The following is a 12,830-nucleotide window of genomic DNA, read 5'->3' as shown; positions in this document are numbered from 1 at the left end:
ATTCACAGAAATCTGGATGAAATTGAAGACCATTATTCTAAGTGAAGTAACTCAGGAATGGAAAACCAAACATCATATGTTCTCACTCATAAATGAGAGTGAAGCTATGAGGATGTAAAGGCATAAGAATGATACAATGGACTTTGGGGACTCATTGGAAAGAGTGGGAGGGGGGTGAGGGATAAAAGACTACAGATTGAATACAGTGTACACTGCTTGGGTGATGGGTCCTTCAAAATCTCAGAAATCACCACTAAAGAACTTACTCATGTAACCAAACACCACCTGTTCCCCCAAAAACCTATGGAAATTTTAAAAAAGAAAGAAACAAAGTCTCCTAGTGCTAGAACCTTGCCTTTTCTCTCTTTTTACATGGACATCTAGGCAATTTCATTTATTCTATTCATTTTCACATGTTATTACAGTTCCTTCAAAGACACTGTTATTTCACAAGTAAATTTACTCCCTGCTTCCTTACATATTACTATTAATATGTACTACATGTTATGTCAGACTTCTTTGGAATATCACTGCTCACTTGGGAACTGAGTTCCAGATTTAAACAGTCACTGCTCAGAGACCATAGTCCCACAACCAAGGGCTCGCTTACCTATATTTACCTGGGTATTCTATCAAGAACTGCTAAAAATTCAGCTCTTCAATACTGACTAAAACAAAAGTCTACCTTAAGGAAGAAAAATTCATTTATATCAGCAATACCTAACCATGGCTATTTTTTAGTTCTTTGCAATCAGCACTTTTCATGATTTGTTTTTACCCTCTAAATAGATTCAAAACCAAAATATCAGTCCAACTAGAAATGGGATCTCTCTCCAGGGAAGGTTTACTTTTTTATTAAAATTTTATTGATACATAATATTTGTACATTTTTATGGGGTACATGTAATATTTTGTTACATGCATAGAATGTAATGATCACATCAACACAATGTTACATGCACAGAATGTAATGATCAAGGTATTTAGGGTATTTATTACCTCGAGTATTTATCATTTCTATGCATTGAGAACATTTCAAGTACTCTCTTCTAGCTATTTTGAAATACACAATACATTTTTGTTAACTATAGTCACCCTAGTCTACTGTTGAACATTAGAACTTATTATTTCCATCTAACCGTATGCTTGTACACATTAACCAACCTCTCTCCATTCTCCCCAATGCCAACAAACTCTCCTGAAAATCATAAAAATAACTATCTCATTAACACTGACAACTCTACATGACTATTCAAAAACATACATATTTATCTATCTATATACATGCCAGATGTCCTGCATTAGATGCTACTGAGTCCTGGCATTATATCCTTTTTACCCAGCCCCATATCCAGAAACTTGGCTGCCATACTCAGTGCTTCCTATAGGACTATTTCTATGTATCCATAAAATTAATAAAAACTCAGACAAGAATACTGACTGGTTTTCAATGTTGCCTCCCTTACCCTATCCTCAACTTGGTGACTCACCTTATGCTGAAAACTCCTGAATGCTGAGCCCCAAGAGCCACTGCAGGGTGTTTCCTCAGAGTGCTTCAGTGCAGATCTGCAACCTCACGTTTCAGGTATGGTCAGCCCGTGGATAAGGGCAGAGCCTCTACAAACATTCAAAATTCTATTTGCACACCATAAAGAGTGACACTTCACAGATGATGCCTTACCTATCTCTATAGTTGGGTATTTGCAAGTGTAGGTCACCAGTATTAATGACATATAACAGAATTCCTCTCCAAAAACCGACAACTTGGACGTCAACATTATGGCATGCCACATCACAGCATCACACCTGGCTCTAAGTTATTGGAAATAAGAGCTAAGAATTGAAAAGCAAGTCCAGATAATGTTGACTCATTTGGGGGCTTCCCCTCAAACTGAATGGAGCAGCAGAAAACAATACCGATCCTGCAGTGAGAATGATGCAAGAAGACACTGTGGCTACCTTATTTCCTCTTTATTTTTAATTTGAAAAAAAAAGTTGGTATAACTATGTTTTTTATATCACTTAAGGTACATGAAAAAATGCTGTCACTAATGGCATCATATTCTAGAATTCTCTAAACCCACTTAAGTGGAATTCAAAGACTTAAACTATCTTTAATGTGTTTCATTTCCATGGATAATCACACATGTAAGTCTACAAGTGATCTTCATGAGTTTTGTTTTCTATTCGCAATAGCAATAGTGGCCAAGTAATCATAAAGGGACTATTAACAAACCAAATACCGCAAACTGAAAGTATAGATACCACCATCAATATTAATCATAGTTCGCACTTTTCAGATTGTATCTTTAAGACAATTATCTGCTTTCTTGATCTGAAAATAAATGTTCAGATCTTCCACTCTCTGGGTTCAGTTTTCTAAAGGATAAAACAGAACCCAGAGAAGCAGACTGATTTGCACAATCTGGAATCTAGATCTCCTAGTTCCAAGTCCAATGTCTGTTCTACCCCAAGCTTCATGTCCGTTACTCATTTTTGTTACAAATGCAATATTGGGCTTTAAAGTGACCACTAGTATGGTATTTTACAAGGTAACCTAATAGGAAACTCATAAAATCAAGCAGAGCTGGGTTTGAAATCCCAAATCTCCCAGATACCAATTACTTGGATGTCTCTGAGCCTTAGATTTCCAGGTTTCTGTTCTATAAAAAAGAATACATACTACACCTCACACCATTGTTCTGAGGATTCAATGAGATACCGTTTATGGAATGCCCAGCACAATGGTTGGCATATACTGGGTACTTAACTGTTAGCTCACTTATTGTCTCCATTGTGGACATTCAGACTGAGTCTGAAGACCTAGAACAATTTTCAAATTGACTCTGGCCAGCTTAAAACATGTTTTTCTAGCACAAAGTATTGCTCACTGGTTCAAAGTGGTCGGCTGAGTTAACAAAGATCACTTTCTTTTTTTTTTTTTTTTTTTTTTTTTTTTTTTTTTTGAGACGGAGTCTCGCTCTGTCACCGGGCTGGAGTGCAGTGGCCGGACCTCAGCTCACTGCAAGCTCCGCCTCCCGGGTTCCCGCCATTCTCCTGCCTCAGCCTCCCGAGTAGCTGGGACCACAGGCGCCCGCCACCTCGCCCGGCTAGTTTTTTGTATTTTTAGTAGAGACGGGGTTTCACCGTATTAGCCAGGATGGTCTCGATCTCCTGACCTCGTGATCCGCCCGTCTCGGCCTCCCAAAGTGCTGGGATTACAGGCTTGAGCCACCGCGCCCGGCCACAAAGATCACTTTCAAACTAATTCTGATCTTTTTTAGCTGGTTCTAACCATTTGCAATTCATTTAATAAAGATATGTTTATTTCAAAAGAGTCCTGATCAACTTTAAAACAGGTTCAAATCCATATAAAATACACCCATCCATTTCAGCAAGTTCATAGTTGTTCAAAAGAATCTTGTTCATATTATTTTAGGGTGAGTTAAAAGAGGTTCTCCTACAAAACTACTTTCTGACTCTGGCTAAAACCTGATATATCTAACCAAAATTATTGGAGTCTCATTGTAATTAGCTTTAATTGCTTCAGACTGGTTTTAGCTAGCTCAAATAGGCTCTGACTTGGACATGCAGGTTCTGACAGGCTCCTATAAGTTTTAGTTGGTTCTGAGTATATTTTACTGGATCAAACTCTGCTGACAAATTAAATCTACTTTCAATTGAGTCACACTTGCTCAAACTCTATTAAACTGCTAGAAACTAGTTTGATAACTACAGTTATCTATAAAATTGTTCTTATTTGTTTAGACTGATATAGACTGGTTCAAAACAGTCTGAAATGTTTCAAATTAATTTCAGATGTCCCAACAGTTCAAAACTAGAAATGTAAAATGACAGTCGGAAGCACCAAAAACAACAGTGTGGTGCTTAAAACTTGTGCCAAACCAACAAACTTCAAATTCTATTTTTAAATTACCTCATTTGTAGGTATTCTGTATCCAAAAATGTATCTCCACCATTACATACTGTATCGCCACACTCGAACAGCATGTATGTGTTCGAGGACAGTAAAGGATTGGGAGAAAGGAGCACTGACATAGGAGATGACGACAGATAACAGGGAAAGATGTGATGAGTGACACAGGCTTCCTGGGTTGAGAATTCACCTCCCATCTTACCTCAAAGACCCGGCAGAAAAACATTCACCCATGACCCAGCAATGAAGACTTCAATTGGGGAAAACCTTCAGCAAATTTGGATGCTGTCTAGAGTTTGTCCAAAATTGATCACACTGACCAGGCTGGTCTGGGTTAACAGAGACCAGAATTCCAAAGAATAAGGAAATTTCAGAGAAATAAAGGGAGTTGGGGGCAGGCAGGTTTTCAAAATAACAGATCTTTCAAGGTTTGGGCATGGTGTTCAGGGTGGCAGCCTTCTTATCTGAGCTTGCAGTCCAATTAGTGAAAGCCTGGAGTTAATGGAATTACCCCATCTTTCAGCAGAAAATCATTCTAGTCCATAGCAGACTATACTCCCAACTCCATCTTGCAATCCCTTACCTGGTTTTCTCATCACTACTTATCACTACTAGGTGAAGACAACTTAATGTTAAGTCTCAATTGATGGTAGATTTTCATATAAATAATTTTTTTTAATTTATTACTCAAGTCCTGAGTGGTATTCCTAGGGCCTGTTTTCCAGGAAGAAAATACTCCACTCCTCAAATACAGATATCTAATAATGTAAATGGTTTTTGTGTCGGCATTTCAGAGGACAAAGGGAAACAGTGAGAACACATAGTACCAGAATTTGACATTGGTGGCACCCAAACAACATTGTACACTCAACATTTCCTGCTTGTACTCCAGCCTACTGAGGTTTGGGAAGCCATTTCAGAAGGACTTCCCTGTGACACTCTCTTGTTGAAAATGTATCTGAAGCCTAGGTCAGATGCCCACATGTCAAGCACTTTACACACATTAGTACAACAATCCTCATCACTGCCCTAGAGGCAAGTTGTACATAGCATATACACTGTCTCCCTCAGAAAGATCTGGGGCTGTTCTATCATGAGTGCCGCAACGAGGGCATAAGTAACTGGGTCTTGGCCAGTCTCCCCACATATTAGCATAGGCTCAATTCCAGTGTATTGTTGACAGGAGAAAAACATGGAGGTTAAAGGCAGAAACTCTACAACCAAGCCACCTGTATTTGAGTCCAGTCACGTAACTTTCGAAAATTTATTTAATCTCTTTTGTCTTGGGCTCCTCGTCTGTAAAATAGGAATGAGATTCTATTTTATCAATTCTAACATGCTTTCTTATTTTAACTTCTTTAAAACTGGGGTGCATCTTACATTTCAGTCTTACAACCCAAGACATCTTGCAATTGCTATTATAAATCAGGTGTCACTAGACATACAGTTGTGTGAAAGTCTTTTGTTAGCATCTTCTAGCAAGGTCAAGAATGCATCATCAATATATTTGAGACTTAATGAAGCACAATAATAAAGCTATTTCTGAGGGCTATTGTGAGGATTGAGCTAGGGTATACACACGAAGTTTGGAACAGTGGACAGGACATATAGTAAGTCCTATGTAAGTATTAGCTGCTATGAGCAGCAGCAGCATCCAGCAATCTGGCTTCCAAGGGTCAATATGCAGGCAATGATCTTTTCTTTCCTAGAAGTATAAGAAAGTACACTGAACCCCTAAACTGAAAATTAATTTTTAAAAATAAGGATGTGCTAAGAGTATCTGAAGCCAAGGTTACATATTTAAACTCTGTACCTTCTTGAAAAAAGTGCTGTCTACCTCAAGGAAATGTCTTCTAAAAAGCCAAGAATGACCTTAATTTGGGATACGCAAAAGACTTTCTTATTCAGCTCACTTCTCTCTCTCCTCCTTATACAAATATTTTTTCAAAGTGCTCTCCACCCTCACTATCATCAGATTAACAATAGAAAGCAAGGAACACCCACTTCCTCAACATGTACTATGTGGTGTTAATTGCCCGGTGAGAGAAAGTCTATCATCTTCCTTATTTTTAAAATAAAACATATTTTCACCTGTAATACCAGTGACTGAGGAGGCTGAGGCAAAAGGATAGCTTGAGGTCAGGAGTTCAAGACTAGCCCAGGCGACTAGTAAGACCTATCTCTTAAAGAAAAAAAAAAAAAAAAAAATATATATATATATATATATATGTACACATATATATATATATATAAATAAAAAATTAGGCAGGTGTGGTAGCATTAGCCTGTAGTTCTAGCTACTTGCTTGGGAGGCTGAGGCAGGAGGATTGCTTAAGCTCAGGAGTTCAAGGCTGCAGTAAGATATGATCACATCACTACACAGCAGCCTGGGCAACAGATTAACATCCCATTTTAAATAAAATTTTTTAATAAATAAAAATAACTGCACATGTACCCCCGAACTTAAAATAAAAGTTGAAGGAAAAAAGCACTTAAAAAAATTTTAAGTGTTTTCAAAAATACTTTTTAAGCTTTTTTTTAGGAAACAAGATAGAAGAGAGTAGATTTAGTTAAGAGCAAAGGGAAAATATCTAGTTCTATTTCTCCCTCTCTTTCTGTCTTTCCTACACACACACACAGACATATCACAGCCTGGATTTTCCATGAAGTGTCATATTAAAGTCAATCATAGACTCCAACCTTAGGATCCCCTACTATTAGGAAGAATCATTCTAAAACTACTCCAGACAGGTCAGCCATCTTTTGAAAGCCAAATTTTCCCTCTATTACTCATATTTAGTGCAGAGCAAAAGCAAGGGGAGGAATAATATTAACTGAACAACTACATGTAATAAATATACTTGATTTTATTTTATCTGCTCATTATCCTTAAAAAGAACTTCATGTCTGGACCAGACTCATACTATATAGAGAGTGATGTTTTCTCAGTGTGATGGCAAATAGGCTTGAGTTCAGATTCTGACTTTTCTACTTTGTAGGACCTGATCCAAGTTTTTTAAACTAAGCCTTATTCTTTCAACTGTAAAATGGAGATAATAACAGTACTAATCTCACTGAGTTGTTTTAAGGACTAAGTGAGATAACCCACAGAAAGCTTTTAGCACATTGTTTGTCCTGTGCTAAGTGTTCAATAATTGAAACTTATTAACAATACTACTAATAGTTTCACCAAGTTCTTTATTAGCAAGGCATGTAATTTTATAACCTATTCTTAATGTAACCAGTACCTGAACCTTCAGAAAAATCATAGAAAGAAATTCAATGTAAATACAATGACTTTGGGGTGCCCTACCCATCACAAAATCTACTTTGGCATTCCAATCTAAGAATGAGTTGTATCTGGGTGGTTTTTGGTAATTTCAGACCTAGGAGTACCCATGAGTTGAATGCTCTAATTTCCAGAAGAGGAAACTGAAACCCAGAGAAGGCAAATGAATAGTCTGAAATAAACCAGTTAGATATGGGGCTAGTCTAGATCTCAAGTCTCCTAAATTTCAGTCATGTATGCGTATTTTTTCGTCTGTCTGTATTCCTTCCTTCAGAGCGAGAAACCTCAGTTATAGCTTCTTGAATTCAAGAAGCAAAAGTTTTCTTCAGTGCCAGCAGTTATAGCAGTGATAAACTGCTTTACGATTAAGGCTTGGGCTGTTACAGAGGTTGGGTTGAGGGATCTGTACTTCTGTCCTCAGAGCCCCTCTGTCAAGAAGCCCTTCCTCCTGATATGCTCTGCCAAGGAGAGAAGTCATAAATTGGGAGCTTGTCTGCTTCTTGTTGGTCATTGCAAATCCAAGAAAAAAACAAAACAACAACAACAAAAAACTCTTCTTGATACTTGTACCATACCTCATAAATCATCTTTCTTTCCTATGGTTTCAAAATGAAAAGCAAGCAGAGTAATCATGAAATTTTCCATTTCCCTGTAGAATTGCTCAGTCCCTTAGTATTTTCCTCTCAAATAAGATTATTTTAGGCTGGGTGCAGCAACTCACACCTGTAATCCCAGCACTTTGGGAGGCCAAGGCGGGTGGATCACCTAAAGTAAGGAGTTCGAGACCATCCCGGCCAACATGGTGAAACCCCATCTCTACTAAAAATACAAAAAATTAGCTGGGCGTGGTGGTGGGCACCTGTAATCCCAGCTTCTTTGGAGGCTGAGGCAGGAGAATCACATCGAGATCGCACCATTGCACTACAGCCTGGGCAACACAGCGAGACTTTATTTTCTCTGACATCATGTCTCTGTAAGGATACTTCTGACCCTCTATCTTTTTCCTTCATTCAATAAATATTGATTGAATGCTTACTATATGCTGGGTGCCAGCACACAATGGGGATCCAACTCAGTTATACTCAATGTGGAAAATGCATCTCTTACTCCTTGCCTACCTTAGACCTTATGGTTTTAGCCATGCCCCAGTCTAACTTCTCCCAATGACTATACCTGCCTTTGGGTTTTCAAATAAGCCAATCTTTCTGAACATTTTAAGCTTCTCTCATAAACATAACACAACATGACATCAAAATTCATATCCCAAGTCAGATGTTTCACAAAGATGCAAAAGGAATAAACATGCAAAAGGAATAAAAAGGTGAAGCTCAGATGGGCATGGTGGCTCACACCTGTAATCCCAGCACTTTGGGAGGCTGAGATGGGCGGATCACTTGAGGTCAGGAGTTTGAGACCAGCCTGGTCAACATGGTGAAACCCCATCTCTACTAAAAATACAAAAATACAAATGGCTGGGCATGGTGATGGGTGCCTGTAATCCCAGCTACTCAGGGAGGTTGAGGCAGGATAATCACTTGAACCTGGGAGGTGGAGGTCGCAGTGAGCAGAGATGGCACCACTGCGTTCCAGCCTGGGAGACAGAGGGAGTCTCCATCTCAAAAACCAAGCCAACAAACAAACAAAACAAAACAAACAAACAAACAAAAACACATGAAGCTCAGTAGAGAATAAAGAGACAGCCTCAACCTCCTGGGCTCATGTGATCCTCCTGTCACAGCCTCCCATGTAGCTGAGACCACAGCAGTGCACAAAACCATACACCATGCCCAGCTTTTTTTTTTTTTCTTGTAGGTGGGAAGATGAGGTCTCCCTATGCTGCCCAGGCTGGTCTCAAACTCCTGAGCTCAAGAGGAGAAATATTTAGAAAGAGAAACATAAGGTATATTAAAAAGAATGTTTTATCTGAAAATATTTTTAATTTTTTAGAATGTTTAATAAAATATTCGAGTGTTCCTATGTAGCTTATGGACTTCAGTTCTTGCGGCGTAAAATTATTTTTGCAGAGAAACAGGAGCAGGTGAATACAACTATCACTTTTCGGGTAGCACAGAACATCAGCATTTATGTGAATTACAACACCACATGTTCTTTCATATAATTTAACAGCCCCTTGTCCAGGGATTCGTTTGGAGAAAATGTTCATATACAAATGACTGGCATAGAAATATAAAGCTTATCAGTGCTTTTATGTTTAACGTTAAAAGCAGTAGGCTTTTCTTATTTTTTTGTTTGTTTGTTTTGTTTTTAACGATGCCACTGTGGACCCATACGTGGCATTCTGGAAGGAAACACATAACAGAGACACCAAAAGCAAGGAAGAGAAGTCACGTGGCATGAGGCAGGATAGAAGAGGCATTTTATAATGTACCAAGATATTTGAGTAGGGACAACTTGTATTTACCAAATGAGCCCTGGCCACAACTCTCACAGCCCATTACAATTCCTACACCCTGAGGTGAAACACAGCTACTTTCACTTCAAAAGCAAGATGCATAGTGCCCAATAGCAGGAACCCCATTTCCATAAGTGGAGACAGCCTATGTCTTCTGTGCAGTTTACTCATCTCAACTTCTGGTCTAGATGTGTGTAGATATGGTCCTGCCCTCCCTAATATGTCAAGAGTGGAAAAAATGACGTTATAAACAAAGAGCTTGTCTTGTTTGTGCAAAATCTCAGGCGTAGAGAAGTGGAAATCTAACACCTTTGAAAAGTAGAAGGAAACAGGAATATGATTTTTCCTTGTTTCTTATTAAAAGATGAGTTGGATTTTATCTAAATTCAGAATATTAGATAACTGCATTTTATATTCACCTATAACCTAAGATTCATAAGTGCATTCCTATCAGTACAGTGTTTTATAATAATAACATAAGTCCATCCTTAACAGTGATGTTGAGGCAGCAGAGAAGTTCACAGCTAGAAACTGTTGAGATTTTAAGGTGTACAGCATTTGGCTTAATATTTACAAATGCACCTGCTACACAGGAATATTCCATTTCCCTCATTTAAACAAAGTGAAAACTTTTAGACCAAATGCTAGAAAACTGCTAGACCAGCTTCTAGCAGATGGTGATATTCCAGTATAGCAAGTTCTTCAGACAAAAAATAAAATTATCTGCAAATAGTGTTGAATTAAATATCCATTTCTAGGTCGGGCATGGTGGCTCATGCCTGTAACCCCAGCACTTTGGGAGGCCAAGGCAGGCGGATCACTTGAGGTCAGGAGTTCAAAACCAACATGGCAAAACCCTGACTTTACTAACAATACAAAAAAATTAGCCTGTAGTCCCAGCTACTCAGGAGACTGAGGCAGAGAATTACTTGAACCCGGGAGTTACATGTAATAAACATATACACATGTATATACACATATATATAACATGTAAATATATACATATAATACATATATACACACACACACATTTCTAAATGCTTCCAAAACATACCTCATTTTTAAAAGCATCTTCCAGATGTTCATAATTTTTCTTAAAGAGAAAGACCAGGATGAAGAAAAAGTAAGCAGTCATAGCCCAGAAACCCATGAACTATTTCTGAAATGTTACCATCACCTCAGTGGGTGACCAACATAACCCAGTAGGCAAATAACACAAACAACTATATGTTAGGAAACAAGAGGGCATTGAAATGATTCCTGAAAGCAGAAGAGGTTGTGGAAGACCAATGTCAATGACTCAAATGAGATATCGGCTTTTTTTTTTAATTTATGGAAACCATTGACTCATTTACCCAAAAGACATTATTTGTTGCCCAAGGCTCTTCCAGGATCAGAATATGAATGTTTATAGAGATTTATGGAAAGTAAATGCATCAAAACACTGGGTCTTATAGGACTTACAGTTTGTGACAAGTACCTCTTGCTTTATAAATATAGGGTAATAGAAAAGAAAAGCAAACATAGAATATATGCCATTGGTAAAACATAGGCAATACAGTGGAAACAGGTGTGGCTGTTTGGTTTGCTTAGTAATATCTCAAATAATGTGACAGCAGTCTCAGAATGGACACAACCATACAACACTGCAATAGTCTGCTCAACCCATAGCTAAACATGCCTCTTACCACCACCAAGAAGCAAGCAGCCTCCAAGAATTTGGAACGAGTGCAAAATCTATGAAGTATGCTCCCACTGAGTGGTTGCTTTTTGTGAGCACATAGAAGACAATGAAACACAGACTTCGGAGTCAAGTTCTCCTAAATTCAAATAACAGTACACCACCTCCTACCTGTACAAAGTGAGCAGCAAAATGCCTGATGAAGATCAATGAACCATAGCTATTCTTATGATTATGACAGATTAAGGCTTAAATCAGGCTTGAGCACTGAGCCTGGTGGTTTTTCCACTCTACCTTCAGGATGACACTGAGACTTCATAAAGCTATCAAAGAATGGAGTGGAAATATTTCCTGAAAATGAAAAAGAAGGAACAACTTAAGCTACCTGGAAGGTGAAACATCTGCAAGCCCAACTGGTAAGTACAGGGAATTCTGGTATTAACAAGCTCTGAAGAGGTAAAATGCAGAGCTTTGGTTATCTCAGAGTGCCACCAAACTCGTGGGCTCAAGGCTCAAAGGCAGAAAAAAATAGAAATGACAGCACAGCCAGGACTGAGAGAATTACAAATCAGATAGCATTCAAAAAAAAAAAAAAAAAAATCAGCACTCGAAGGACTTCACATTGCAAAGAGAATTTCCAAGTTGCAAAACGCAGACCTAAAAACAGTGTCAAGGAATCTGCCAAGACTCATCTTCCTGCAACAAGAAACGTGCATGGAAAACCTTTGACCAACACAGACTGACTCCCTCTTGCATCTCACCTTCCTCAAGTTTTTTGTTTGCTGCAACACAGGAAAGATGTTAATCTGTTAGGGAAACACACCAATTCAAAAAGCAAACGCTTTGCTTTCTGAAGGAGCAATGATGCTTCTTTCCTTCTAAGAAAAATGTTGAATTAGAAGCAGCCAGACCTGTTAAAGATGACTGTCCAAATAATAAAAACAATTAGACAAATGTCCACGAGTTGACAGTAACTGGGGAAGAGAGGGGCTCATTTATCATTGACTTTTTAAAAAATGAGAATATGAGTACCATCAGTTTGGCACATAGATACTTAAAAAGACTACTAAGAGGCACCAAGTATGGCTTCACACCTCCCTTGTCCTGCCTACCCCACACCCTCATCCTCACTAACCACATTTTTTTTTTTTGAGACAGAGTCTTGCTCTGTTGCCCAGGCTGGAGTGCAGTGGTGCAGTCTCAGCTCACCGCAAGCTCCACCTCCGGGGTTCACGCCATTCTCCAGCCTCAGCCTCCCGAGCAGCTGGGACTACAGGCGCACAGCACCACGCCCTGACTACAGGCAGTAACCACATTTAAGCAGATACATTCTCTGCCCACAGGAATATGTTCTTCAGGTACGTGGTTGCATGCTAAAGCACACAGGACTTCCATCTCTTCACAGCTGATTTTCATTTCCATAGTCAAACATCCGCCCTACCACACCCCATGCTGTGTTCCAACAGCCTCACTTCCAACCATCATCTGGGTGCCATAGCCTCTCCACTTT

General features: G+C 38.8%; 1 protein-coding gene across 9 annotated transcripts in view; it reads right to left on the bottom strand.

Annotated features, from left to right (window-relative positions):
* The window catches only part of LOC105489977 (RAB27A, member RAS oncogene family), an 88,603-nt gene that overhangs the window by 31,779 nt on the left and 43,994 nt on the right, over window positions 1–12,830 (bottom strand). Inside the window, exon 1 of one of the 9 annotated variants that reach the window (XM_011755181.3) lies at window positions 1,491–2,365. The exons of the other annotated variants lie outside the window; for them this stretch is intronic. The gene's annotated coding sequence lies outside the window, so the exon portion shown is untranslated. Of the gene's footprint in view, window positions 1–1,490; window positions 2,366–12,830 lie in introns of those variants that run through there. 9 annotated transcript variants of the gene reach the window in all.

The sequence above is a fragment of the Macaca nemestrina genome, chromosome 7, assembly GCF_043159975.1.
Source record: "Macaca nemestrina isolate mMacNem1 chromosome 7, mMacNem.hap1, whole genome shotgun sequence".
Lineage (NCBI taxonomy): Eukaryota > Metazoa > Chordata > Mammalia > Primates > Cercopithecidae > Macaca > Macaca nemestrina.
Note: the sequence above shows the minus strand (reverse complement) of the source record. Positions and strands in the feature narration are given on the sequence as shown.